The sequence below is a fragment of the Puma concolor genome, chromosome C1, assembly GCF_028749965.1.
Source record: "Puma concolor isolate L17-30 chromosome C1, mPumCon1.1.hap2, whole genome shotgun sequence".
Taxonomy (NCBI): Eukaryota; Metazoa; Chordata; class Mammalia; order Carnivora; family Felidae; genus Puma; species Puma concolor.
Genome location: NC_141674.1, coordinates 138,279,697 through 138,304,530, shown reverse-complemented (window position 1 = coordinate 138,304,530; position 24,834 = coordinate 138,279,697). Strand labels below are relative to the sequence as shown.

The 24,834-nt window shown below is 35.9% G+C and overlaps 1 long non-coding RNA gene across 1 annotated transcript in view; it reads left to right on the top strand.

Annotated features, from left to right (window-relative positions):
• The first annotated feature begins 9,467 nt into the window (after positions 1 to 9,467).
• LOC147578460 (uncharacterized) overlaps positions 9,468 to 24,834 on the top strand; it is a 271,017-nt gene continuing 255,650 nt past the window's right edge. The window contains exon 1 of the long non-coding RNA XR_015254284.1: positions 9,468 to 9,537. This is a non-coding gene — a long non-coding RNA (uncharacterized LOC147578460). The remainder of the gene's footprint in view (positions 9,538 to 24,834) is intronic.

Genomic DNA, 24,834 nt, shown 5'->3' with positions numbered 1-24,834 from the left:
ACTCTTCGTAATTTTTAACCTATTAATCTTGGTGTCTTTGTTATTTAGCACAGAATCTGCTACATTATAATTATTCAAAAAGATTAGTTAAACTGAACAGAGACTATATCAATATATGGTCAGAGAGTATCTAAATGGATTTTTCCTTTTAGTAAAAAGCCGATGTCTGTGTTAAAAAAAAAAAAAAATGAAAGTGAGCATGTTTGTATCTGCATTGCTACAGAGGTAGAACGATTCTGATTGTATTGTAAGCAATTGCCAATATTTCATAAAACTTTTCAAGTTTTTCTCAAATTACATATTTGAATCTTTAAGACATGCCATTTACATTGATTTCCCTCTTACTATCTTGTGTGAAGTCATATTTTTTATTTAAAATGTGTTATGTTTTTGTTCATTACTAAAGGTAAGCAAGGAAAAAAAGGAATTGGAAATATTATGATTACTATTATCCTCCTTCTGTTGGCAACACATGAGTTAAGGTGCCTCACAATTTTTTTCTGAGGTCTATGATTAAAAAGGTCTGCATTTTAATCTTTTCGTATCAGTAAGCATTTATTTATACAGTATTTTTCAAATTTCTCATCATTTCTCTCTTCCTCTTAAAATTAAAAAAAATTACTAGTAACTGGAAATAGGGCACAGATATCCAGGAAATGTAATTTGGCAATAAATGCTGTTTTGAAGTACACTGCATGGTTTGTGGATAAATATTTCTTTAATGTGTGTAATTACTGGATCAGCAGAATAAATGTGGTCATGTCCTTGTAATTAATACATTGTCAAAAGTTCATTTAAGTATAATAATTTTACTGGGAAAATGCTGTCTATGTGTTTCCTGCAATAATTTGTTAAATTAAGTGCAATAAATATAAAATTACTCTTAGAAATATATCTATTCTTTTCATGTTCTTTTTCACTAGGTGTCACATAATGCTTTAAGAAACCCCTCCATACACCCCCTTTACCCTAGCCCTTACTTCATCAATTAAAAATTCTTAAGAAAGAGTATAGATACTAAATTTTACAATTCACTTTTTAAAAAATTTAAGTTCAGCTTTAGAATATTATAACATAGCATATTAGAGCATAGGTTGAAAATATTTCCCCACAAATTATGCAAATTGCCAAATGTCTTGTCCTTAATATAGGATGACTAGTAAAGCATGGCCATTTCCTTCTGCACCCAGTGAACATTTATCTGAGGAGAATGGAGTCACAGCAACACAGAATTCTAGAGCTGGAATGATTCTTAGAGATCGCCCCATGCAACCCTTTCATTTTATAGTCTTGTCACATTTTCTAAGCCCTCCACAGAAGGATACCGGGCTCTGCTAAGTAAAACAGCTGTGGGCACTCAAGGAGGACATGATAAATTAAAGGTGCTTTCTTTATAATGCTATGGCCAAAGGGCAGCAGGGAAATATGGTTTACATTGCCTGACATTTTACCTGTGTTGGGCATATAGCTGGAAGTTCTATAAATAAAGGGCAGTGAGAAAACAAGAGATACTCAACAGGGCTGAGAATAAAATGCACTGTGAGGTGGACATTGCTCACAGTGGTACGTACAGCTAGCAAAGACCTTTTTCTTACTGCTTTACCAAAGTAATTCATGTAAGAGAGACAAAAGACGACGTTTTTTTAAAAAACATATTTGTTTATTTTGAGGCAGGGGACGGGGAGGGGGGAGGGAGTGGTCAGAGAAAGAGGGAGAGAGAGAGAATCTCAAGCAGGCTTTGCCCTGTCAGCTCAGAGCCTGACATGGGGCTTGAACCCACAAACCGTGAGATCATGACCTGAGCCGAAACCGAGACAGACGCTCAACCGGCAGAGCAGTAGGAAGAGAGAATGGACATTTGCTAAGTCAATGAGCATGCATTGATTAATTTTTCCCATTTGAAAAATAGTAGAAACTATGACTCTAGATCAACATTTCAAATACTATACAATCAATTTCCGTATGGATTCTATGGGTCTTGTAAGCAAGACGCTAGTCCACCATCTAGCCTACTTCAGAGAACATAGCACCTTTGCAATTAAATCCAGTACTTCCTATTTTACAGATCTAGCTTGCCCTATAGTAGACTTCCCATACTCTGTGATTCTTCTTAAGTACCACAAGCTCAAATTTACTGTGTGCACTTGATGTTGACTGAAGAATATTTTATAGGAAAGAGCTATAAGAACTTAGGAAGTGAAAAAATATCCTTAAATCCAATATTAAACATTGTGATACCTAGAAAAATATATTACAGATTCCTATCTTGGAAAACATCTTACTGGTTATATCTCTTTTTACAACTCTGGCCTCTTCACATTAAGCTTGGGCTCTCCATTCTCACCCAGTTCTTCTGTACATCTTCTTCCTTGACCCTTTCTCCCTTTCTGTCCTGGGCTGCTTATAGAGATTTTCTTCCCCTATGATTTAGAATTATTCAAATCTCTCTTTATATTTTCCTGTTCTCCAAGATCACATGCCAATGGGCTATCTCACACACTAAAGAGAAATCCAGCAAGTTGCTTAAACAAGAAGCCATATCTTTGATGCAAATTATGCTACTTTCTAATTATACAAAAACAGCACAATATATTCTTTTTTTCATTTTTATCACTGACTTTTTTTTAATTTCAGTAACCATAGGCAGTATATAAGATGAGGGCAGGAGGGAAGCCTTCACAATACCTTGGAGGAATTTAAAATCTAGTTGTGAAAAAACATAGGTAGATAGGTAGATGGGTAGATGGGTAGCTAGGTAGGTAGATACTTAGCTAAGAAAGATAAGATAATCAGGCTTTTAATTAAAAACAAATGAGCATGGGGGCACCTGGGTGGCTCAGCCAGTTGAGCACTGGATTCTTGATTTCGACTTGAGTCATGATCCTGTGGTTCTGGGACTGAGCCCTGCATTGGGCTCCTCACTGAGTGTGGAGCCTGCTTGAAATTCTCTCTCTCTCCTTCTCTCTCTGTCTCTGTCTCTGTCTCTCTCTTTCCCAGCCCCTCTCTCCTGCTCACATGCTCTCTCTCTCTCTGTCAAATAAAAAATTAACAAACAGAAAACCACATAAGTATGAAGTAATGTATTGCAATATGAATATATGAATGCTCAGAGAGAGTAAAGAATTTGGAATTCACAGTCTGAGTTGGAAGAACATTTTGGAAGTTTTGGTGCATAGTCATACCCATTGGAGATGGGCCAGTAGTATTGTTTTTAAATAGATCTAACGAAATGAGCAGTTTAACCTCAAAGCTTATTTTTTTTTTTTTTCAACGTTTATTTATTTTTTTTGGGAGAGAGAGCATGAACGGGGGAGGGGCAGAGAGAGAGGGAGACACAGAATCGGAAACAGGCTCCAGGCTCTGAGCCATCAGCCCAGAGCCCGACGCGGGGCTCGAACCCACGGACCGCGAGATCGTGACCTGGCTGAAGTCGGACGCTCAACCGACTGCGCCACCCAGGCGCCCCACCTCAAAGCTTATTAAGCCAGAGTTTAGTGCTGTTCACTTTCATGGATCCATGGTACTGATAGTGGCTCAGGCAGTATGCTGTGTGGCCATTATTGACATACATGGTCAAAACGTTACAAAAGTAGGATATTTTAACTATAATTAGTTAAAACTGCTGTCTGTCTCTTCTCCAGTTTCCTCTCTGTTCTACTTTCCCTTTGTCAGGCAGTGTTGAAGTGGCTATAGACCATTTGAGGACCTTGTTTTGGGGAAGTGTGGTTGAAGATACATTAATTTGGGTTTAGTGGGGTATTTCTATATGTTTTAAAGGTGTGTTTCTGTAGGGCTTCCAGAAAAAATTCAGGACAGTAGTTAAATTTGAAATTTAGATTAATCTGTTAGATTAAGTTTTTAGTGTATATCCAAAAAACATGATCTGTTGTTCATATGAAATTCAACTTTAACATATCATTCTGTATTTTAGTTTGCTAAATCTTGCCTTCATGTATTTCTGTGTTTGGTTTCTGCTAGTCATCCTGGTGCAGAATAGCAATCAGATATGTTCTTCATCCACTGTGCCTACTCTCCATGAATCAAGATCCAATGCAGTCAGAAGTGACATTGCAAAATGATAAAGCTCTCTGCTTACCTGACACTGGGAGAATATAGGTAGTGGAATAGAAACAAGCTTCAGAATTTCCAAAATCAGAAACTATTCTGTGGGCATGTTCTCCAAATATACAGCTCATATTTAAAAGCAAATCTGACAGAAGTTCCCCCAAATTTGACAACAATCCTAAAAGTTCACATGCTTTTACCAACAATGAGTTGTGATCTTCAAAGTAACTTTTCTAAATTACCAATTAAAAAAGTCAAACGTAATAGAGGAAAAATTTAATTATCTCTTCACTATATAACAAAATTAGAATAATTAAGGAATTATAGTTATGTGAAGAGATGATTAAAGAAAGTATAAACCAAAAATATATTACAGAGACTGGCCAGAAGTGATAAAAGTTCTATTTTTCAAGATCTTGTGTTATTTACCACATTCTGCATCTTTTTTTTAAAAAATGGTATTTTGCTGTACTTTTTAATTCTAAATAGATATTTATGTCTTCATTATTTGGTGCCCTCCAGGCTCCACATGGAGCCTGTTTGGGATTCTCTTTCTCTCTTACTCTGTCTGCCCCTTCCCTGCTCACTCATACACATGTGTATCCTCTCTTATAAAAATAAATAAATAAATAAAAACATGAAAAAGTAATAATTTGATGCCCCTTCTCTTAAAGAGCATTCCCAGAATTTTAAGGGCTTCAGGCTTTGTGTGATATCTTGAGAATCATCCAGAGATTTATAGCATTATTTTCATATTGTTATTTGTTCTTTCTTCTAGGTCTTGATTCTTTTCAGGTTTAAGAGAATGAGTACCTGTGATCTTGAGTCAGTTACCAACTAATTACCTTGGGCATGAGGATTGGAAATTATCTGTCTTGTCAGATTATCTGTGTTCAATCCATGCCCTTTCCCTCTTTTTACCTTTATGATCTCAGGTAAATTACTTAGCTGTCTCTGCCTCAGTGGAAGAAATAAGATTATTGCTAGAACTAAGTGAAAGGATACATGTGGTACACTTAAAAGAATAGTTGACACATAGTTTATAAAGTTTTGATAAATTGTGAACAGTGTTATTACTGTATTCATCAGTGTTCTCATTAGGCCAAAAATTCACTTGATTTAATTCATTAAAAAGCAATAGGTACAAATGGGAGTATGTTAGGCTCATAGTCTCATGGATAATTTAGAAGTTATTTCATGAGCGTGTCTACGTAAAGATAGACAGATTTAATAATGAAACAAAAAGAAAAATGTGTGACCTCAAGCGTCCCTACTATGCTGCACCATATGAGAACCATCCTGAAATTTATAGCATTATGTTCATATGTATTTGGTCTGTCTTCTGGATTTTGGGTTCTTCCAGCTTTATACAAAAAAGAGCAGCTGTGATTTTGAAGCAATTGCCAACTACTTGTGCTTGAAAGGCAGAAGTTCTGTAAAGGAAATTTTCTTATCAGTATAGAGGAAAAAATTTAATGGAGTATGATTCCTTCAGAGTGTCAAATTGATTCAAAATAAAATAATAACATCGAAGCCACGTTTGTTCAGGTCCCACTAACACCACATCCACAGTTGGGCCATATAATCAACTTGCTCTTCACAAGGAGGAGACAGAACTTGCCCATCAATTCAGATAGTCTTGGGGCAGTTATGTAGTTATGGAAAATAGCATACTTGCTAACCCTGCTGCTCACAAACTTCTCTGACATCCGTTAATCCAGTGTAATGATTTGATGATAAGAATTCAACATAGATTCAAGTGTATATTTGAGGCAAAAAAATAGTCATTTTACATATAAGGAAATTATCATAGATATCGAATAAAAACACAGTAAGTTTGTGTGAGATCAAGTAAGTATTACGGACTGAATGTGTCAGCTTGAAACTCCTGTGTCCAAGACCTCACTGCCAATATGATGCAGAAGGGGTCTTTGGAGGGAATTAGATTTAGATGAGGTCATGAGAGTGGAGTGCTCTTATAAGAAGATGGTCATGAGGACACAGTGATAAGCTGTCCACCTGCAAGCCAGGAAGAGGGCCCTTACCAGGGAATGAAATGAGCCAGCACCTTGATCTTGGACTTCCCAGCCTCTAGAACTGTGATAAATAAATTCTGTTCTTTAAACTACCTGGTTTTGCTACGGCAGTCTGAGTTGACTAGGACAGTATGCGTTGAAAAAAATTATCCTCTATTACTTTAGGAGAACTCATAGTTGGCTTCATGAAAATCTTTTATTTGACATGATGTCATTCTTTGAGATGATGTCCTGTCTTAGATTTCCCTGGAGTGTGCTGTCTCCCATCGTGATGTTCTCAGGATGCTCTTACCCTTAGCATTGTATTTGTCCCAAGTCAACCGTAATTATAGATTCAGTCACCCCACTGGATTCTGAGATCTTTTAGGTCCCAGCTTCCCTGAGTCCTTTGTGCCTACTACCATGTCTTGCACAAATTATGCTTTCAGTAATGTTTAACTGAAAGAGTGAGACAGGGATACATATGTTTTACTTTCCTCACATTTCACTTGGCTTCTGACTGCCAATAACAGTTACATTATAATTATAAGAGTAATTCACGTTAGGCCTTTCCACTGTTATTTAAAGTCCTCAATCCCATTTTGAATGAGAACCTCATGCCTTGGGTTTTATAGAATGCATATCTAATATGTAAGTATATCAAATAAAGATGCAATACATAAGAGGCACCACTAAGTGTTAAATGTGGAGGAACACAGTAGAGCCTTGATGTCCACATCTCAGAATATGACTTCTAATTTCCAGTAAAGTTATGGAGAGTGGAAAGTTACCATGAAAACATATTTTCTCCTGAAGTCTATACATTATTTTTCTAAGTGTTTCCTGACCTGGGCCACCACTCTTCTTAAACACATATTGAAGAAGCAGAGTTCTTTACTGAATCCCAAACATCATCAGCACAGGGACAAATGCTTAGCTGAGGCTCACATCTATCATTCTGGTTGGTACATATGGTAATTTTCTCTAAATTGGCTGGTTTTCTCAGGCTACTGTATCATCCTGAGATATTAAGTTTTTAAATTGGCTCTTCCCACCTCTTTTAAAGTTAGATGGCTGATTGCTGTCACATAATTTAATGATCTAGTCCAATCTATACAATGACTGTGTAACATGGGCTAGATAATTGTAGATGAATTGCATGCCATTAATCAGTTGGCTTTTTGTTCTTACATGTTCCATTGCTTATCATTCAAGGAAGAAAATTGTCTTTTGACAGGGGTCCCATTGCAGCCTTTTTACTGTCCAATAACATCAAGGCTGAGATTTCAAAAGATAAATGAGAATGATATAAGTGGGGCGGGAGAGTACTTAGTTAAAAGGCCTGTTTATCTAGGGATTATATTTGGAGATGTTAAAAATTTCCCTGTATTGTTTGGGGATTGGTTACATAAGGTTTTTATATTTTGAAACGTAAAAATAGTTTAGGTAAAATAGATTTTCTCATTTGAGATTCATCAATTTATGCAAGAGACTACCCTTCATCGTGAAAAGAATAACACCAAAATTCTAACTTTTGGTAAACATCCCCACTCCTTCCGCCTCCAGTTAACAATAACTATATTGGCAGTGGAACTTCACCTTAGGTGATAGACTCGGCACTCTATTCATTATTATACTTTACCCTCTTACAGGTGGGAAACATGCCTTTTTAATCATTGTACTTCTACAGCCTACCTCAAGTATCTAGAATTTATTAGATACTCAATTAATGTTTCTTCAACTAACTCAATCTATTTTTGATCTTGCAAGGTTATGTCTGCTAATAAGGAGTTATTACTGGGGAAATAAATCGACACGAGCCATCTGGTGGGGAGGCTCAACAGTGAAGAAAATAGTGATATTTCTAATTGCATAGAAGGTGTATTTGGCAGTTTGATGCAAAGTAAAGTTCCATGGCGTAATGGTTAGCACCCTGGACTCTGAATGCAAAGTAAAGGCCCCACTTATACTCATCATGTGTTATGGAGTTGTAATTTTGTTTTATTTAATCTTTAAGCATGACAAAATCAAATGAGATTTCAAAATAACCTTTTGTTAAACATTATATCTGTGTCATTATATTTACATACATGTGTATTGCCTATATGTGCAAGTATATGTGTTCTTTTTATATCTTGTAAGTTAACCCTAGACTTTATGAGTTAAATTCCTGATTGAACCACTTGTAGCAAATCACTCCTCTGTTGCATCTCAATGCAGGGGCCAGGAAAGGAGGTGGCCTTTGCTTGTCTTGTAGACAGATTTTCTTGATGTTATACCAGATGTTCTTAAATGTACTCTCTGTTCTTCTTTGAGTGTTTCTGCTTGTATCCTCTGGGGCAGTGACTGGCAGTCAGGAAAGTGTGCTTCTTGATAATAACTTGGAGGCAAACCCTTACTCTTGTGAGGAGACTGATGGGCCCTAATAATTATGGAAACAAAGTTAAAAATCTAGAGGAAAACATTGTTACAAGGTTATTTCAGCCTTAACATAAAATATTTATTTCCTTTAAACAAAATATTTGAACAAAGAATATCTTACCAATGACATTTATTTTATTAAAGTGATTTATTAAAGATTTAGGTGGAAACAACAGCAAAAAAAGAAAATAATAAAAAAATAAAACGATTTCTCCCAGTCTTTTCTAACTGCATCTTCACCTATACAAATCTTTGCTTATTCATAACTCCTATTGCTTTCTCTGAAAACTTTCATTTTAGTATAAGCTATAAGATGGCACCCCTTGATGAAAAGCAGATGTTTTTTGGTTGCTTCTTTTTCCTTTTAAGAGTGTTTGGATTTTTTTTTCAGTACAATGCGTAACGCTAACTCTTTTTAATAAGCAAGAACATAGCCATGGTACTTCAGTGAGAACAGGGCAGAGAGGCTGGCAGTCATAGAAGGAGAGCTTCATCAAACACCAGGACATACGAATGTGTAAGAATGAATGATCAGAAGTGGGCTCTAAATCAATTTTATCTTCACCATTTTAACATCAAGAAGAGTTGTTAGTTGTAAACCAATTGTTATGCAACTTAATGAACTAATTAGGAAAATCAGTTGCAATAATAGTATTGGTGCAAACTGATGTGAATATAAAAAGTAGAATTAGAATTCTAATACAAAACTTTTCCAACTAGAAAGACTACATAATGCTGCCGATAAGATCTGTTCTTTGTAAAATTAATCATAGGCAGTTCTTCATTTACTACATTTGATTTCTATAATCCATTCTTCTCTAATTGTGCTACACCACATTGTTATACTGGTGTTATTTCTGCTGTGTGTATATGTCTTGTGGTCTGCCAGGATGGTATAGTTAATTTCCTAAGTGACATTGCATCAACTGGCTCCGGTATTATTTTTCCTATTTCTTTGCTTCCTTTAGTGAATGAATGGCTGTCATCCAGAGATATAAAATATCAAGACCTCTGCTCAAAGACCACACTTGGACTGGTAAGAGAGTGCGGCAGCTGCCTGTTTGAATCACAGATAGGGCTGGAGCATTCTGGAACAAATTCACAAGTAATAGAGAAAAGTCATACAAATATCGCTTAGACCGTTTTTAACATGGAATGTTCAAAAGATGGAATCATAAACTCCAGAAGATATATGTCAGTTGTCACTCCTATCTTTTGTTCCCTATGTTGTGCATTTTGTTGTTGTTGTTGTTGTGTAGTTTTAATATAAACGAAATATTTTCCTCAGAGGTGACTGGGTAATTGTTTTGATAGTTACATAATTTTATATCTTAGTGATGCAATATTTATGCATGCAATTCAAGTTATCTGTTATAAAAGAAACTATTTAACCATAGTGGACTAATGGTATGTAGGGAAAAGGGGTGTCAAAAGGAAATTTATTATATCTTCCAAGTACTGCTTTCTGTGATAAAATACAATTTGTATGATTGTGAAGTAGCATTGTTTATTTTTCCAGTCAAAAAGTCACTGTCAAAAGTATGTTTGGGGAGGAAAAAATGGCCTGAAAACAAATGTATCACAGGGAATATCTAGGTTGTTAAAAAAAAAAAAAAAAAAAAAACCTAGGGCAGTATGTTAAAAATGAACATTTCCAATACAATTTGTCACCCATGCATAAATCTTGCTGACATTTTCAGTCACTTTAATAGCCTGCCCATTTTATAAATCAGTATGAACTTGCACAGTTGCAAAAAGTGTGTATTTTGAACATCTCATTTGCATACTTTACCAAAAGCCAATGAGGCAGTGGGAGCAGCACTGGTGATCATAATACGTGTTTGGGGAAAGGCAGAGAAATCACTAATGGCTTTGCCTTTAGGGATTTCTGTACTCCATAGGGGACGAAAATGAGAAATATTTTTCAAACAGCAGGGGTAAAGGTTTTAAAACTAGAAACACATGGAGTGATAAAGATGTTAGTGCCACAGGGCGCATAGCAGGAAAAATTTACAATGTAAAAACTGTAATTTCAGCATTAGGAAGTAATAATCGTGTTTCATCATTGTTATTAAAGCATGACCCTTAAAGTCACATAAATTAGATATAAGTTTCAAGAGAAGTTTATTAATCTTTAGTAGGAAAATATTAGGAAAGTTTATTATCAGATAAGATTTTCTGGGGGAAGACATGTTCTTTTGATGGTGTGTGTGTGTGTGTGTGTGTGTGTGTGTGTGTGTGTGTGTGTGTGTCTCAAGGAAATGTGTATCATTTCAAAGAGTAAATAAAACTTTGCTCACTATTATCCAGTGAGTATCAGTACTGCCTACAGATAGATTGTTCTTATTCTTTTAAATTAGCACATTTCAGGAGATAACATGATACACACAGAATGGACACTGACCCATCTAGAATATTTCTACTTGTCCAGAGTAGAATCATAGATGGAAACTAAAGCTTGCTTTTAATACAGAATGTTACTTAGATGACATTGGTGGTAAAAAAAATGTTGCTAACATAATTATTAAATTAGTAAAAAAAAAAATAGGCTTCTTGGAATAGTGGAAACATTTCTGACTAAAAGATGAAGTTTTATTAGTAGCTCTATGATAAAATTAGTGAATGGTTACAGCTGAGAGGGGGACAAGAGCTAATAGTTATCAGTGGACATTAACAAGAAAGAATAGTTTATGTAAAAAAGATAGTTTATTTGGTGGTGAATATGTTGCTCTGGAACTGAATGTGTAGATAATGGGCAAAGTATTATTTTTACCAACTAAGACTTCTTTCAAAGGTCTGCTTTAGAGTTATGAGTTAAAACTGTATCTTTGCATAATTATTTAGGTAGAACTCAATTTTACCAAGTTAAGAGGAAAAATTTTGTCTCTAGATTAATCTTTCAATTTTCTTCTCATACTCTGTTTTAACATTTATGGAATAGATGGTGAGTTACAAAACACAAAATTTATATAAAATAATTTTAGGATAGCAAGTATTCCTCAAATACATTATAAAGAGAAGCAAACCAAATTTGTATTAGTACAAAATCAGAAATACACATTATTGTATATGAGTAAAAATTGTAGAAAATATAAGAAAATATAAATAAGCATAAAAAGTAACTATTTTCTACAACACAAACATGGCCACTTTTAACATTCTCACCTGCACTATTCCAGAATTCTAAGAATATGTGTGTGTATATATATATATATATATATATATATATATATATATATATATATTCTTATAATTTTGTTTCATACCAAATAATATATAAATATACTTTTAAAATGTATGAGTGTTATTACTTTTGGCACATAACATTATTGAGCTGTATATCAGCAATGATGGCCAAGTAGAAAACATATAGAATTTGATAGAATGAACCTTTAAGATTATTTAAAATTGTATTAATTAAATGCAAAAGACTTCCAATAAGATACTAAGCTTGTGTAATAGAACACATCTCAATAATAAGTCTGCTACTGATTTATTTAATAATGTCTTCTCATTCATAAATATTGTATATATTATTCTGTTATCACTAATTATTTTAAATTTTGTGTGATATTCAAAATTCTTTCAGATAGATGGTGACATCTATCCTCTTTCAAAAGCAGTAGCCATCCATAGTAGTAAGTTGACTGACAGTCTGTCGTCCATTGCAGAATCATAAGTAAATCATTTTTATTGTGTTTGTTAATTTGCTGCAAGGAAAACAAAAGGAGACCCAGTGCTAGGAAATTCATGAGAGACAAGATGAAGAAACTACAAGGGTTGAGAAAATAACCATTCTCATTGTGTTCAAACTCTTTTCAGCTACACGGAATATAGATGTAGGAATGAGATTACAGTGGAAAGAAACAGAGTGAAACTGAGTTGTTCAATGTTTCACAGGAAAAGGACCTGGTAGAGTCTGTATTACACATAGAGTGAGATAGAAATCATGAGAGAGGAAGAAAGTCAGTGAATCAAGATAACTATGGTGCTTCAATGCTAAGTCATTGGAAAAATAAATCATAATTAAGCCAGCACATGAAGAGAACTGGCAGGCTGTAAGTGGCAAGCATGGAGTCAGTTCAGATTATTGCCCATGTTTAAGGCAAGTAGAATTTGAAAATAAACCGAAATAATGAATGCATTCTGTGCTTCAAAAATAAGTAGATCTGGGGAGCCTGGGTGGCTCAGTTGGTTAAGCATCTGATTCTTGGTTTCGGCTCAGGTTATGATCTGTGAGTTCAAGAACTGTGTGGGGTTCTGAGCTGACAGTGTGGAGCCTGCTTGAGATTCTCTCTCTCTGTCTCTCTGTCTCTCTCTCTCTCTCTGTCTCTCTCTCTCTCTCCCCCTCTCTTTGCTTCTCCCTGCCTTTCCCTCTCTCTCAAAATAAATGAATAAACTTTAAAAAATAAGTAGATGGGATTCCTTTCCTTTGAGAAATCTTTTATGTTGTCCAGTAATTGGCTATATTCTTTCTGTTAAATACATATCATATTATACTATTTCAATGAAATGTTCATTCTGTTCAGCAAAGAGTGAGATCTTAAGTTTGGAGAAATTCACATTGTAGAAAATAAATATCCAGATATCCATGCTGTAGAGTGAGAACTGTTTTAATGTGTTAGTTAGCTTTTGTTAGGTTATGTGGTAGTAACAAATTGCCGTCAGATTTACACAGACACTTTTTTTCATCATATGACATGTCTACAATTACACATTTTATGTGGCTCTGACTTAAATTCATTCTGGGTTCCAAATTAAAAGATCACTATGAAACAATATGTCCCTTAAATCATTCTGTCAAATCTTACATTTCACTAGCTAGAGGAGGTCACATGGCATACCCAGTATCTATGCAGTATCCATGTAGCATTCCATACGAAGGTCCTGTAAATGGCTGGAAAATAGGTTGCAACTCACAACCCTCGTATGGAGAAGAGAGGATAATGTGGGGATGATAATGAAATTTGTTTATTTGTAAATACAATAATGTAATTTGACACATTGGTAAACTTTGAAATTAGAGTATCTAACTGCAAAAAATCCATATTCCTTTAATTAGATTCCTGTAATTAGATATTATATATATAACTATATATATAACTATATATATAACTATATGTATATAGTTATATATAACTATATATATCTATATGTATATAGTTATATGTAACTATATATATAATGTTTAATATATATTTAAAATATATATTCAATGCTTATTTCTGAGAGCGAGAGAGAAGGACAGCACGAGACGGGTAGGGGTGGACAGAGACACACACACACACACACAGAATCTGAAGCAGGCCCCAGGCTCTGAGGTGTCAGCACAAAGCCCGATGTGGGGCTCAAACTCAAGCTGTGAGGTCATGACCTGAGCTGAAGTTCGATGCTTAACTGACTGAGCCACCCAGGTGCCCCTGGAATATAATTTTATGCTAAACATGTTATTGGTTGGAAGGTAAAAGACACAGTAGAATTGGAGAGGTTAGAAAGCAGTGCTGATAATTTCATTAACAAAACAATTGAAAAGGCAAAATCAAAAGAAGAAACCAAGGAGGCAGGGAGGCTTTTCAGGCTCACTTTATTCTCCAGCGGGAATCTTTGACATAAAGAGTGGAATTGAGGGGCGCCTGGGTGGCGCAGTCGGTTAAGCGTCCGACTTCAGCCAGGTCACGATCTCGCGGTCCGTGAGTTCGAGCCCCGCGTCAGGCTCTGGGCTGATGGCTCAGAGCCTGGAGCCTGTTTCCGATTCTGTGTCTCCCTCTCTCTCTGCCCCTCCCCCGTTCATGCTCTGTCTCTCTCTGTCCCAAAAATAAATAAACGTTGAAAAAAAAAAAAAATTAAAAAAAAAAAAAAAAAAAAAAAAGAGTGGAATTGTTAGTATCTGTGGTTCAGCCCGCTAGTTGCCCAGGAAAATCTATACTCTTTTTCTATCATGGTAATTGAATTTGCACCTAAGATGTAACTGCCCAGCCAGACAGTCAATTTCCAGGCTTTCTCTTCAGTTAAATCTTACCATGTGACGAAGGTCTTTTCAGTGGAATATTGTTGAGTGTGATGTCTGCCACTTCCAAGTCTGTTTCCATAAAAAAAAGTTCTACGTGTACTCCTTCTTGCTCCCCCTGCCTTCTCTGGAGATGGAAAGTGATGATTATTCTGTCACTGAAAATCACATATTGAGGGGCACTCGGGTGTCTCAGGTGGTTAAGCATCCAACTTCGGCTCAGGTCATGATCTCACGATTCATGGGTTCGAGCTCCAGCGTCAGGCTCTGTGCTGACAGTTCAGAACTTGGAGCCTGCTTCAGATTCATTGTCTTCCTCTCTCTCCATGCACCTCCCCCACTCTCTCTCAAAAATAAATAAACATTAAAAAATAAAAAAAAAAATGAAAACCACGTGTTGAAGTTGGAAGAGCTACTGTAGCCTGAGTCTCCCTCTGTTCCTAAGCCGTATCAGGAATACCTGCCCTTCACTGTTACATTAAAGAGAAAGAAAACTCTGGTATGTTTGATCTGCTACACTATTTATGTATTATAGGGGTTTACTTTTCCTAATACATTGTCCTTCTTCCAATAAATTTTGTTTTTAGTCATTACATATATTTTCTGTAAAACATGCATTCTCTGTTTCTTCCTTGCCCAAAAAAACCTCCGATGACTTCCTGTTGCCTCCAGAGAAAAATAAGAATTCTTTGTCTCACCTTTCAAAGCTCTTATAAAATGTTCCACCTTCTTGCCATTTCCCTGATATATATACACTATAAATAACAAAAGCTTTCTTTCTTTCTCTAATACTATGCACTTTTCAGCTTCTGGGCCTTCAGTTATTATGTTCTCCTTCACAGTAGAGCACTTCACTTTTTAAAAAACTATTGATTCTCTAACTCTGCCATACCCCACACATACTGTTCTCTCAACCCAAACATTAAGTATTATTTGCTGTGACAATGAATTTTTTATTAGCATATACCCTGTATCATAGATATTAATTTAAATGCAATTTTTTTGTATTAGGTCATCCACTCCTATAAAAGAGAGCTTGTTTCCTCTTTAGCTGGGTGTTCTCAACACACTATCCAGCTTTCAATAAGTATTTGTATCTTTTAATTGTAAAGACTATATTGAAAGGAATTGAGTAAAATTGATTAGTGGACCCTATACTATCCATTGGTGATATTTTATATCAGAGATTCAATTCAAGCTTCAAGAAATATAGTTAGTTAGAATTGACTAATATTGACTCAGGAAGAAAGGGAGACTCTGGAAAGAAGTTGACCAAAGTAAAGCCATTTCAGTTTTAGGCTCACCCTTAACCTAAAAGTCAGCAGATCATAAAGAATCACAAGATCAGACACATGGAAAACCACAGGAGCCCACTCCGTCTGGCAATAAAAGGCACAAAGGCTGGACATTCTTCAAATTGCTCCCTGTGGTTAATTCCAAGACCCTAAGAATGGAAAAACTAACTGCCCGATGTGAATAATAAACCCAAAGTTAAAGAGTAAGCCCTTCCCTATCTGGTTAGCTAATTAAAACAAAAACAAAAACAAAACTTTGAAAACTCTTCATTGGAGGCAAAGGGTGATGGTGGGAGGTGCTCTTTTCCATCTGGGAGGAGAGATTGCTACTTTGTCTGTGAAATAGCTCCTTTCTTAATTCTATACTTAACAATCTTGTCCCTTTCTCTAAATGGCTTGCTCTTGAATTTTTTCTAATGCAAAACCAAGAATCTTCTTGGAAAGGACCTGAGACCCTCCCCCTGTATGCTGCATATGAACATTGATGGGTAAAGATGACCATTGGATGTGTTATGGATTAGACTAATATCTTAAATTTTAAAAGACTAGGTTTTGCCAGAATGAGACATTACTTTTGCACAATAAAAAGTCTTCTGTTGCCAAGAATTTTTCCAACCTTCAGGCTGTGAACGTATTTTGAAGCAAAAGGGAACATATGAATAGGCGGGGTGGGATACCCCATCAACGAAAGGCTGAATTTATGTATTAAATACTGGTCTCTCTATTGTCACATAAATTTTACTTCTGTCAACTCAAGTCAAATATCACAATGACTTTGTCAGTTCTTCCATGATTCTTAAAGATTTGGACCTCAGAATTTATCTGAGATTTTTGCGAAAGTGATCCAAGTCATGATTTGTTAAGGATATTAATTCTCTTTTTCAAATAATTTAAGCTGTTATTCTGTAATTCCTTTGGGCTTTCAGTATCTCACTTTTACTTATAGATTTTTTTAGGATACTCATATATTTACTTTGTACAGTAACATAAAGTAGATAATGCAATATTGACTTTTTAATTCCTATAATGTATTTGTGGTTACAGAAAATTGTGACAAAAGAAAAATTAGATGTAACTCATGAAACGTTGGATTGTTTGTAACACAAATCTTTTTATGGTACATGAATTGTTACAAAAAACTGAAGTTACACTTGTTTACTCTCAGTTTTCTCAAAAGTAACCAACCGTAGCATCTTCTACAGGATATTAAGATAAATGGGGTGCCTGGGTGGCACAGTCAGTTGAGGCTCCAATTTTTGATCTCAGATTAGGTCATGATCTCACAATTGCTGAGGTGGAGCCCCAAATTGGTCTCTGTGCTTATGGTGTGGGGTCTGCTTGGGATTCTGTCTCTCCTTCTAACTGCCCCTCCTCTACTTGTGTGTGTGTGTGTGTGTGTGTGTGTGTGTGTGTGTGTGTGTGTGCATGCTCTGTCTCTTTCAAAATAATCTTTTAAAGAATTTAAGATAAGCAAGTGATTGGGATACCTGGATGGCTCTGTGAGTTGGGCATCTGACTCTTGATCTCAGCTCAGATCTTGATCTTGGGGTCCTGAGTTTTAAGCTCCGCACTGGGCTCCCTGTTGGGCGTGAAGACTACTTTAAAAAAAAAAAAAAGATAAGCAAGAAATCCTCCTAATGACTCCTAATGAATGAGAATTCAGGAAAATAACAGAATTGGAACAAATTTGTAATTACTTAATGGTAACAGGTTTTTCAAAATTGAGATTTCCAAACTGAGATTACATATGGCAATAACAGTGTTCTCTGGCTCTTGAGTTAAATGTAGGCTAAAATATCACAGACCTTGAAGTTCATGAGACTCAATCACAAGTTGACATGAATTCAATCACAAGTTCAAATCAATATGGATTTGAATTGTCAATCCTGATGTTGGCTCTGTTCAGTGAATTTTGTTAACATCTGTGAATAAAGGGACAACAGTATAATAAAATTTGCACAAGCAATTGTGGACTAATTTATTAAATAGAATGGGCAGAAGGCACTGAATTTTATGGCTCATGTAAGAATCCATACTGATTCTCTTGATGTGGAATTCGTACATTGGCTACCTGAAGATGATTATTTTCAGGAGAAAAAGCTATATTTTTTGAATATATCATTAGCATATATCCTATGCTAGTATTTCTGAAAGCAAATGGTATTATCCAACTCTGGTTCAATTGAATAATGGATTCATTAAAATGTATTAAATGTATAGGATATATCAACAGCTGTCCCAGGTTTTGAGGATAAAAACATATCCATAAATACTTAGCATCTAAAAAAATTCCAAAGAGGAATGTAGTGCTCTATCAATTAGCATTTTCACAGGAAAGGGATGGAGCATTCAAATTAAGATTATTCAATTAACTAATAAAGAGGTTAATTTTAAGGATAGGGCAGAATTTAGGTAATCCACATTGGATAGTGGGTAACATGAATTTAGTAAGGGCCATGGGTAGCCCTACCCCACCTCGGCTTTAAGGAGCAAAAGGCACGATTGTTTGCCAAACTTGAAGACAGACAAAGGGCTGTCATGGAGGTGGACAGCTGACCGGAGCTAAATACACCAGCCCTTGTGACCCTGCCAAGACTCCCGCTGAACTTCCCTCTGCTACCTAATCTCCAAAACCCAACGTTGTAACAACCAGAAGTGAGAGGGGAAATATGCTCATTAAAGTCGGCAAGATCAGCCTCAGAGGACAGGATGAAGAAAGGTGGAGGGAAGATGGGAGAGAAAAAGCCATCTAGACCAATCATTGTATCTGTTTTATGGATGAGGAAACTAGAAAAGCCATAGCTAATAAATGGCAGAGCTAGGATTCAAAGCTACCTTGGTCTGATTAATAGCCTTTCCCACTTTACAGCAATGTCTGATGAATGGCTTTTAGTCTCAGAGGATTTACAGTATTATAAAGGCTAAACTATAGAGAAGAGAGCAATGTAGTGTGAATCAGTATCAAGAGGTCAGGTAGGTTTCCCAGTCTGTAGCATAGTTGTCCTTTGTCTCCTCAAAGGTGCAAAAGGAGGAACCTCCATGTACTTCTTCTATCTAGGAGTGGGTTTAGAATTGGCTCTTGCTCAGGTGAAAATGATGAGAGGACATCTGAGGAGCATCACATCACATAAGCGTTGCACTGTTCATTTAAAGATATTGGTTGTAGCAGCAAGGCAAACTTCTTGGTCCCATACTTTCTCTATGTACAACCTTTGTCTAGAAATATTATTTTTGTTTTGGCATTTGGGGAGAATTGCTGGAGGCTACAAATATTTTAACTTGGGGATTTAGAGTCTTGTTGTTGTGACTGGCTTTGAAGATCCAGGTAGTGTGAACTTTATCTCTGTTCATCATACTCAAACTTTTATTCTAAATCTAGAATTGCCATAAAAGTACTTTTCTTGTCAGATGGCAAAATTTAAAATGATTAGAAAGTACTTTGGAAAAGACGAAGCCTGCTCTTTCTTCTCAGCCCTGCATGTGTGGAAATATTCTGTAAAACTCCAGTGTCAGCATCCAAACATAAAGGATGCCACTGTGCATTCACAAAACCCCTTATATTATACTATGGGATCATTTTCAACCGTTGTCACTGTGCTACAAAGGACAGCTTAATAACTCTGGTCTAAACTCTGTGATTACATACACTCAGATGCTAATTTGATATAATTGAGTGTGCTCTTTTGTCAGATTCTACATTCAGTTTATGTTTAATATGGGAAGACTGTATTTAGTAATGGTTATCAAGGGTAGAATAAGCCCCACAGGTGTTTCCCCAGAATCAAGCTTCTAAGTCACCTTTTCCATTAGCTGCTAACATTGTTAATGTCTGAGGCAGCTGGTGCAGGAATGAGAGAAATCTGTAGTTCCTTTACTTGGGACAAGATTCATTTAATCCACATCTGACTGCTCTGTTTCTATGGCACATCTGTTTGAGTGACACAATGTATGCATTTTTTTTTTTTTTTACTTCTCAAACATTTGCAGTTTTGTAAGATTATCTATAACAAGATGCCTGATCATTTCTTGGTCTCCTATGAATCAATTTATAAATTCCACAAATACAAGATTCAGATGTACTTTGTCACCAAAGGTGAGGTGTTTTGAGTTTTGAACTTTGTTAATTCTGAATGCTTCTGTGTTTTTCTTAATTTGAGAGTCACAGTTTGTCTGCAATTTCACTGTTTTAGCAGGAGGTAACAGTAAAACCTAATCTATTACAAGTAATATAATCATTTTTTGAATACCGTCTTTCAAGAGTATCATCTAGCACCTTTGTTTTTTGTTTGATTTCTTATTTTTTAATTCTTTTCTCATAAACATAACATACTAAGATTAATAGATAAACACATACACACACACACACACACACACACACACAAATATATATTTGTAACTAAATGTGAACTTCCTAGGACAATTACAGTCATTGTTTCCATAACTAGTCACATGTTGTATCTTGACTCTGCCTAGAAACTTTGGATGCAGTATTAATACTGTTCCTCAGTAATTTTGAAACCATGAGTTAGTGTAGATTGCATTCGTATTTGAAATTATTTGCTTATCTGTCTCTGGACAGACACATAGGACTCTAGCCCGTTTTGGGAACTTGGTCATGTGACACTTGAGCCAATTCAGTGTGATCAGAATTGACAGCCACAATGTCTGAGAAGAAGGTTTCAGAACTATTAGATGCATCATGTTCTCTTCCTGCCATGAAAACGGCAGCTCCTAGATGCTGACTCCTTCGGATTACTCCTCCCATCCTAGCTGAGAAGACAAGTGAAGCAGAGATGATCTCTAACTTAAATGCAATGCGAGCAACCATATCCAGTCTTTTGTGGTTGTTACCACAACATGTCAGAAAATGTAACTGATAAGAAATTGGTACCTATAAACAGGATGCAGTCATAGCAAAAGCCCCAAAATATATGACATTGGCTTCAGGACTATGGGTTGGGAGGTGTGGGAACTCTCAGGAGAGACAGGAAACATGGAGAAACTTTATTGAATGGTGATATATTTGGTATATCTGTCTCTTGCGGTAACTTGGAAGGCTGCTACTATACTTAACAAACTTGCCATTTTAAATGAAGTTGAAAAACAAAAAGTGACTGATGTGACTTGGTTGCGTTTGACGGCATTAAAGAAGTATTAAGAGAAGCATGAACTTAGAAAAAAGGTTAGGGGCGCCTGGGTGGCGCAGTCGGTTAAGCGTCCGACTTCAACCAGGTCACTATCTCGCGGTCCGTGAGTTCGAGCCCCGCGTCAGGCTCTGGGCTGATGGCTCGGAGCCTGGAGCCTGTTTCCGATTCTGTGTCTTCCTCTCTCTCTGCCCCTCCCCCGTTCATGCTCTGTCTCTCTCTGTCCCAAAAATAAATAAACGTTGAAAAAAAAAAAATTAAGAAAAAACGTTAAAAATCACGGAAGAAAAACATGGATCTAGAAATTTCTGAAATCAGAGGATTGAAAGATACAACCATTTTCTTCAGCCACTGAAAACTGGCAAATGCTTTGCATAACAAAGACTTCTTGAAGTTTGGCCTAACGCAAAGATGGAATCATGGAGGCTACTGAGTTGCCTTAGCTAAATTCCATAACAAGATTAAATTGATTCTCAGAAAAAAAATTTGGGAGGGACAAAATGGCTTACAGGAAAAACAAAGAAACAAACAAATGGTATGGTGTTTCTGCTGAAACCTGATAATCTTTAGGTATTGACATGTCTGGGGAGAGAAAAGTGTATTTCAAAAAGAGTTATAGACATTCTTACTGGAACATGAAGCTTATTAAAATCATACAGACAAGAGATTTGAGAGGTTTGTACTGCCAAAATAACTCCTAGACCGGACCAACAAACCATAATATAGCACAACAAAAAATTAGATGAAAACACAATGCGACAGTTAAAATGACATTGAGCTCTCATCTATGGACAAGATGCATCTGCTAACACTAATTAAGCCCCCAAGGAGGGTATACAATTTAATACTTTTGTGAGATGTGCCCAAGGAAAATGAAGAAGGATCGATTTGAGATGGAGCATAACCAAAGAACTTGGTGATATAATCATGAAACAGAATTGAAGACGAATTCTGGAAGATTCTTTATCCCCAAAGTAGATGGGTACCCTAAATATCTTCCAGGAGTAAGTCAGCTTTGCTATGGACCAATTATTTTGTGCCTCCCATTCTTCTTATTTTCTAACACAGTATTTATTGTGATTAACACATCCCTGTGTCACTACTCAATGTTGGGCATTGTAGGGTGCAGATAACTTATTTTTGTAGTTCATGTATCTTTGTATCAACAGTAGCCATACTCATGATGTAGAAATAAACATCAGACCCTAGACTTAAGTCTAATGTCATGATGGGTTGGGACTTTTGGAGATGCCTTCTTTGGGAAGGAGTTTGTTTATGTGCAGACAGAAGGCAAGGGAATATGTTACTAAGAGGATGAGATATAACAAATTATGTTTATTGTTACCATTTATTCACCTCCCTTCTGTAAGAGGACTGTGCATACCTTCCTGTTGCCAGGTGAATGAAGATTAATCTTTCTGGGAGGCATTTACTTCTGTGACCCACTGATGTGAGGCACAGCCATTTGATTTAATTTTGCCAGTGGGATAAAGGCTGAAATATCCACACTATATTTGAACAGAAATTTATGAGCCATGAAGTGGGTCGGCCATTCTCCTTTCCCTCTTCCATGGGAGTAGTATGTCCCAGAATCTAGCGACTCCTTCTGCCTAGATCCTATGATAAAGACATGAGAAGTAAAGAAGAAACACATCTGAGACACACAGCAAAAATGTAACAGGAATGAACAATAGACTTTTGATTATTATGAGATACTGAGCTTTGAAGAGGTCACCTAGGAAAGGCTGTGTGTTACCTGAATATTTTAAACTCTTTTTTCCTTTCTACTCTTCTTTCCTAAGGGTATAAAGATAATAAAGGCATTTCCCAGTGACATGAGGAAAACAGCTATAATTTGGTTGCATGACAGGGCCAAGTTATGGGGAAGAGAGAGGTATGGCCTGTGGTTTCTTAACACCACAGTTTAAGACACAGGAGAGAATGTTTAAGTCAAGCCCCAAAGAGGAGGTTTCATCCTTTCAGTTTTTACACAATCATTATGTCACTCAACTCTCATCAGCATTGATAAACATACTTATTACTGTATTGAAATGTAACCATTTTCTTGACTAGGGGATATGTTCCTTCACTTTTCATATTCTCTTCAAGACAGTCTTCAGCTTATGTTAATAAGATTCTCTTTCTTTATGAGTTGTCCATACACTTCATCTCTGGTATTTTTGTGGCTCATGCATTTTGCAAAACAGCCTTATTACTATTTTCACCTTTTGATAATGTGGTTTATAATGATGTTAGCTTATCTACTATACTGAACTTGACACAAAGAAAACTAGAATAAAATATTGGTCTTCAAATCTAAAGATTCAAATTGTACTACTGTAACATTACTCAAGAATGTACACAAGGAAAAATTGTCAGAGGCTTTTAAGGTGTCAGAAAGGGCAGGATCTGCATGGATAAATTATGGGAATTTTTACTTTTTTCTTTCTATTATGCCAAAAATACCATCACCAGTCTGGCTTCTATATTGTGTTGAGCCCAAGCTTTGAAATAAGAAACTCTAAAACTCTCGAAAGCATTTCCCTATTTATGTTGGTTTTATTTATATATGCTTACGTTTCTGACCATGTCTTAATTCGTTCAAGTTTCCATCTAAGGTATCTGTGCATTATGATAACCAGTACTGTGCTAGACTATTCATCATGTAAAATTACGAAATTTTTATTGAAATTCAATTTCTATATAAATAATAGTATATTATTGTGATATGATTTGCTTAGAGAAAACCACTATTTTAATGTCATTCAGGAGCATTAGTGAGTAGTTTTTAATGTTAAGAGGAAAATAATTTTTAAAATAACACCAAGAATGTGGGTTCTATAGGAAGGAATATAGAATTATTATGATAATATTAATACATAATTTATTATTTCTACTTGATAGTAACAATAATATCAATTTTTTTAGTCCTTATTGTATGCCAGGCCTAATTCTAAGCTCTTTCCATATTTTATTTCATTTAACCGTAAGGAAATCCCAAGAAGTGTCTATTTTACAGATATATATTTAAAAATTTTTTTAGTCTTTATTTATTTTTGAGACAGAGAGAGAGAGACAGAGTACAAGCAGGGGAGGAAAAGAGAGAGGGAGACATAGAATCCAAAGCAGGCTCCAAGCTCCGAGCTGTCAGCACAGAGCCCAAAGCAGGAACTGAGCCAAAGTCGGCCGCTTAACCGACTGAGCCACCCAGGTGCCCCATGCAGGCATACATTTTTAAAGGTGAGGAAACTCAGGCAGAGTTAAGAAACTTGCTCATGGACATAGCTAATAAGTGGTGGATATATCAGCAATATAAACCAGAACCTGTCTTTTAAAATTTAATAGATTCACAAATACCAACGTTAAAATTATGATTATTCTTTAGATTTCTCAGACTTCTAATACATCATAAGTCAGAGGTTTAGTTTTGTAGGGAAAAACTCAGATTCAATCCCTCATCTAAACCTTATTATTATGGTAGAGATGATTTGTGTTTACTCTGCATATAATAAGTTTTGTTAAGTTATCTCAAGTCACTTGGTATTTTATTTGTGGGTGTTACTCCCTAATTTAGGAGACTCTAAAAAGGCTGGGAGGATGATTTATTCATCTTGTTGACTCTCCTTCATCAATGCCACTCATTGTAGCTTCTTGTACGTAAAAGACACTGTCTCATTACTTCTGTAGGTTCTTTTTTTTTCCCCCGAATTTCTGCATCAGTCCTAACATCTGACTTGATAGGATGTTTTCCTTGATCCGCACAAATGGATCATTCATACAGAATCACAATGCAATCATCCAGTATCTCAGGGCAGCCTCTTCTGAAGTATTCAAAGTATCTGTTATTAGGCAAGATGTGTATAGGTGTATTACCTCACCAGACCAAT